This window comes from Nesoenas mayeri (genome assembly GCF_963082525.1).
Source record: "Nesoenas mayeri genome assembly, chromosome: 19".
Classification (NCBI taxonomy): domain Eukaryota; kingdom Metazoa; phylum Chordata; class Aves; order Columbiformes; family Columbidae; genus Nesoenas; species Nesoenas mayeri.
In genome coordinates this window covers 7273523-7279623 of record NC_137568.1, presented here as the reverse complement: position 1 = coordinate 7279623, position 6101 = coordinate 7273523, and positions in this window count along the sequence as shown.

Genomic DNA, 6101 nt, shown 5'->3' with positions numbered 1-6101 from the left:
GACCAGAGGTGATGTCCCCTACCCACCAAACTGTCTCATCTGGATTGGAAAATGCCAAATCCTGTTACTCCAGCTCTCAACCATGGTTGCAGATGTGTCCCACACCTCAGTGGTCCTTGGGAACAGGAGCTGCTGGGCAAGACCTGTCAGCTGCCTCTGGTTCCTCTACCAAGGTCCCTTTCACAGCACCATGCTGGCATTGAGCAGGCTCTTTTGGGGTGCTGTGTCCAGTTCTGGGCTCCCCAGTTTAAAAAGTCCAGCTACAAAGATGCTGAGGGGTCTGGAGCATCTTTCTGATGAGGAAAGGCTGAGAGAGCTGGGGCTGCTCAGCTGGAGAAGAGAAGCTGAGAGGGATCTGATCAATGGGATCAGTATCTCAGGGTGGGTGTCAGAGGATGGACCAGACCCTGTTCAGTGGTGCCCAACGCCAGGGTGAGGGGCAACGGGCACAGACTGAAACACAGGAGGCTCCATCTGAACAGGAGGAGAAACTTGTTTGCTGGGAGGTGCCAGAGCCTGGCCCAGGCTGCCCAGAGCGGGTGTGGAGTCTCCTTCTCTGAGACATTCAAACCCCCTGGACCCACCTGTGTGATCTGCTCTGTGACCCTGCGTGAGCAGGGGTTGGGCTGGGGGTTCTGCAGAGGTCCCTTCAGCCCCCACCAGTCTGTGGTCTGTGATACTGTGGCTTGTTTTTGCCTTAATTCATAGAACCCGGGTCTCTCCCATGCCCATGGGCGGCGGGGGGGAGCGGGGGCACCCGGCTGCGGCTCCGGCCCGACCGTGCTCCGCGCCCGCCGCCTGCTGGCTGCCGGTGGCATCGCAGGACACTGTGGGACACGGGGCGGGGCGCGGTGGGACACGGGCGGGTGCCGCCGCCTCCGAGCACATCTGGGCACCCCGGCAGCCCTGGTCCGCTCCCCGCCTGGGCGGGGGAGGGGGGAGGGCTGCGATTTGGGACAGGGCTGAAGTGATGTCCCTGGGGTGGTGGCATCATCCATCCCCTTGTGTGGCCAGTATGTGATGGGACACAGCTGCCATCACCTCAGCAGTATGGAGGGCTGCCCCAGCACCAGGCACCTCCTACTGAGAAGGGCCGGGCTAAGGTGCAAATAATTAACATTACAAAGGCAGGAAGCTCCAGAGGTCTCAAGTCCTGTCTCCTGCTTGGGGTGGAGCCATCACCTGTGCCAGATTTCGTTTTGCCAAGCCTTGAAAACCTCCAGGTGTGGATAATCCCCGACACTCCCTTCCTAGTGAAAAAGCCTTTCCTAAACACCGGCCTGAACATCTCAGGCTTCAGTCTGCTCCTTGTCACATCAAACAGCTGCAGTGACTGTCCTCCAAACCCCAGCCAAGGAACCCAGCTCCACCAGGGACGCGAGGACCACCAGTGCTTGGGCTGCAGGTACATCACCCACATCGGCTCTTCCAACTTACATTGAGACATTAATGCAGGACGCAGCATTTCTGCACTGTCAGCTGTAAGCACACTTTGAGCTAAATGAAACTCAGAAATTTCAGTGCACCCTGGGGCTACAACCCAATTACAATCAAGGCAGCCCATAAAGCAGCTAGTTGAACAAAACAGCAGCAGTGTGGTACAAAGTGACAGAGGGGTGAAAAAAATATTAGGGAAGTTTCTTTAATGCGTGTTGTATCATAAAAGCAATTGTTTAAATGGCTTTTCTAGTGCTTTCAGCACCTAATACTTCTGAAAAAACGCGCTGAGCAAATCTCATCTTCCTCTTGCATTCACTGCCTTGTAAATTGAAAAATTATGGTAGAATAAAACCCCCGGTGCTCGGGAGCAGCTGTTTGGTTTGCAGCCGTTTCGCCGCTGTGGCTCCCGCCGCAGCCGGGCGGTGGCAGCTCCGACTCGCGTTTCCCGGAGCTGCCACCGTTCCCGCAGCAGCCAAAGAGGGTTCGGATGGGGCTTGGCCGCGCTGCGGATCAGGTGGGGATGGCCGGGGTGTCAACTGGCTGTCCTTGGTGGTGACCAAGCTCTCGCTGGCCAGGGTGTCAGCCAGGTCTCCTCACGAAGCTTGGAGCCGCGCTCCTCTCCTGGGCACCCCCAGGGCACGTTGGCATTGCTGTTCTTTGGCTGCAGTTCTGAAACCCACTTTCTTCTGGCACCAACATGATCTTTGCACATACAGATAAGGCAGGTGCTGGCATGCTACGAAAAAGCCCTTGAGGTGCTGGAGTGAGTTGAGAGAAGGGAATGGAGCTGGTGAGGGGCTGGAGCACAAGTGTGATGGGAGCGGCTGAGGGACCTGGGGGATTCAGCTGGAGAACAGGAGCTGAGGGGAGACCTTCTGATCTCTGAACTGCCTGAAAGCGGCTTGGAGCATGGAGGGGGTTGGTCTCTTCTCCTAGGTAACAAGTGATAGGATACTTTGCAGAGAGTGTCAGACATCCTGACAACAAACCAAAGTCAATTAGCAAAGTGGCAAAGTTTGTTAGCAACATCTAACTAATTATCCAACATAATCTGTGTAGAGGAAGCAGTATAGGCCAGTGACCCTGGCACTGTAAATCAAACAACACACAAATCATCATTTTAATTTTCTTTTCCACCTCAGCTGCTTAGTCTGTTTTTATGAACTAAATAAGATCCTAGTTCATTAATAAATAATGACATCCACGTTCATTCTATTGCTGCCATTCAGAAAGAGCTGAGATGGGTGGTAAATGTTTTTCCATTGTTTTTATGTGACATGCATAATGCCAGATAACCTGTCCTGGATGGGAGGGCGCTGGTGCTGCCCACTGCAACCCTCTCCAGGACTAGCAGAAGAAGATACTCAAATCATAAGTGATTTGAGCAGGTTTTATCACTACCTTGTAATCAGGTTAGTTAAAACAAATGTTTCAACACCACTATCACCACCATAGGGCTTTGAATAAAACCATCCACTATGGACCTCTTCTGCCAAATTGTCCCAGGCACAGGGGTGCTGAGGGCTGGATTTTCCCCAAAAGTGTTGGAGCTGAGATATGGTTAGTGAATGTATGTCTAGATCCATTCAGGACTTGGCTGGAGTAGTCTCAGCCTGCTTTCAGAATCTACCAACACCTTTTCTTTTGCATCCATTCCCCATCCCCTTAGCCCTCTCGTCCCTCCACCATCCTCATCCTCCAGCCTGCCCTCAGACCTCTCCCTCCCGTCCCTGCCCTCCAGCACTGACCCCGCAGCCCTCCTATTCTCACTTGGTCAACTTTTTCCCCTGTAATTATTTAACGTGATTATTGATGCTTCCCTGAACACAGCCACTTTGTGCAGTGATTTATGGAGTGCTTCCTCTGTCGCAGCTCCTCTGTCCCCTCACAGGGACTGGATGATGAGGGGCTGCAGGTGGGAGGTGCCGCTTTAGCCCAGGTGCTGAGCACCGAGTTGGTGTGTCCAAGCACTGATGTTCCCTGCTTTGGAGTCAGGAGGTGTCTGAGATGTTGCAGAGAAACCCAGAGTGTGTTTAGTGGATCTAACCTGATTTCAGCCAAGGGTGATCTGTGCCAGGGCTGCAAGTGTGCAGCTCCAGGGCTGCTCCCTGGTGTGGTTTTGCACCCTTAGCCCTCACCTTGCCTGGCATTGCCTCCATTCAAGGAGGTGCTGCTGCTTCCCAGGAGCAGAAAGTGCAACTGCAATTGTACCAGCACTGGTGTGGCCAGCAGGACCAGGGTGATGACCGTCCCCCTCTCTTGGGCACTAGTGAGGCCGCATGTTAAATCCTGGGGTCAGTTTTGGGCCCCTCACAACAAGAAAGCCCTTGAGGTGCTGGAGTGAGTTGAGAGAAGGGAACGGAGCTGGTGAGGGGCTGGAGCACAAGTGTGATGGGAGCAGCTGAGGGACCTGGGGGGTTCAGCTGGAGAACAGGAGCTGAGGGGAGACCTTCTGATCTCTGAACTGCCTGAAAGGAGCTTGGAGCCAGGGGGGGTCAGGCTCTGCTCCCCAGGACCAGAGGAAACGGCCTCAAGTTTCACCAGGGGAGGTTGAGGTTGGATCTGGGGAACAATTTCTTCCCCAAAGGGCTGTCGGGCATTGGAACAGGCTGCCCAGGGCAGTGCTGGAGTCACCATCCCTGGAGGGTTGAACAGATGCAGAGATGAGGTTCTCAGGGACATGGGGCAGTGCCAGGGTTGGGTTAATGGTTGGACTCAGTGATCTTGCCCCCAAAATGATTCTATAACTGCCCAAAGCTGCAGCAAGATGCTCAGAGCTGGGCGGGGATCTGGTGGAGCTCCCGGGCTCTGATCTCTGCCCCATCCACAACACAGCAGGCTCAGGTCCGAAGCTGCAGTCCAGGATCTCGTCCCCCACTTTCCTCCCATCCTGCTCCCTGTCTGTTACCTTGGGTTTACATTCTCTTTAAGCCTCCTAGCATTAACAAGCCGCTTCTCCCTGAATGATGAAAGGATAAAAGCACCGAGTTGTCCCTGGTTTATGCTCTGCTTGGGGGATAATTCAAGATCTTTAACTTTCCCCAAAGGACACACTTTCCTGGGGGAATCCTGCGCTAGCACTTTGCAAGATGCTTTTATTGCCCCTCTGCAGGCACTGGGTGGGGAGAGGCTTTATTTTGAAGTGTTTTAACTACTTCACTTCAGTCTCTGTCAGTTGTTTCCTTTTATATATACTTTTTTGGCTTTGGTTTCCCAGGGCTCCCTCTTATCTGCCTTTGGAGACAGCCCTTGTGAAATAAAAAGAAAATAAAACAAAAATCAAACCCCAAAGCACTCTCCCTGGGATGCTTTCAAGAGAAAGGCCCCTGCCCCCTTTCAAACCTCTTTTGAGATAAATACATCCCAACCCTGCGTACACCACAGCCTACAGGAAAGTCTTTGAAGTAAATTAAACCAAATTAGTGTCTATGATATAGATGAGCAGAGGAGCTCCCCGCTGTGTCACTGGCTTGGCCCTTTGCGTAATCTTTAACCCCTCTCCCTTGCTCCCTGCTTGCCTCTAATTGACCGTGAAGCACCTGGGGGTGATTTGGAGACGATTCCAGCTGCCCCCATGCCAGGCAGGATTTCCTACCGCCCACACCAAGGGGATGGGGAGTATTTAATAGGCCTGAGAGCAATCTGGGATAATGTGTTATTTTCCACCTCCCTGTCTTCTGTATCTGATTCTTTTTTTCTCTATTATTCCCCCGTAATGAGACACCCCCTGAGCCCAGGGACACTCCAGCATTGCCCCGGTGCCCCCAGACATGGAGCTGTGGCTGCACCTGACCCTTTGCAGCCAAGGAGCAGGTGGAGCAGGAGGATCTTGAGCCCTGACCGTTGTCACAGCTCTGCAGGGTTTGCTGTCCCCATGCCCCTCACAGCCCTTTGTGTGCCTGAGCCGGGAGGAACCCATTGAATTTGGCCATAACTGGGATGAGGTATGTTGGTGTTGAACTTAGTCTAAAAAAGGTTTGGTTGGTTTGTTTGTTTGGGTTTTTTTTTTGCATGTATGAAGGGGAAAATTAGTGTTGGAGGATGGATTTGAGCTTCCCTTGGCCCGTATGTCATGCCTGGAAACTGGGCAGGCTCACAGCAAGGCAATGGAGAGATACCTGTGTCAAGGGATAATTGCATATGCAAGTTATATGTATACACATGCAAGGAAAGCATTGCATATGCAAATAACCCACTGGTGGCAGGAGGATTTATTTGTTTGATTTATGCATCAGCAGCTGAAGAAGTTTGGTGCTGGAAATGTGCTGTGGGCTGGTTCCAGCCATCGCTGGGACCGCCAGGTGCTGCTCCAAAAATGCTCCTGCCCTCCTGGAGGTCGTCAGCTGCAGCCCCTGGATGTCTCAGACACCGGGATGAGCCTGGTGTTTGCTGGGCATGGGCTGTCAGCAGCACCTTCAGTGTCCTCGGGTGGATGGCTGTGGGACTGATCCTTCCCAGGGGACAGCAGGGGGAAAACTCAGGGCTGAGCATCCCCTGGTGCTCCTGGTGGGTTTAGCTTATGGTCTTTTGGGCAGGATCTGTGTCAGAGAGGAGGTTTCACTGTGACAGGTGCTGTCCATACCCACCCCAAGGGCCTGTTTGGGTGTTCCTGAGCCACTGAGTAGGTTTTGGGGTTCACTAGATAAACCACCAGCAGGGCC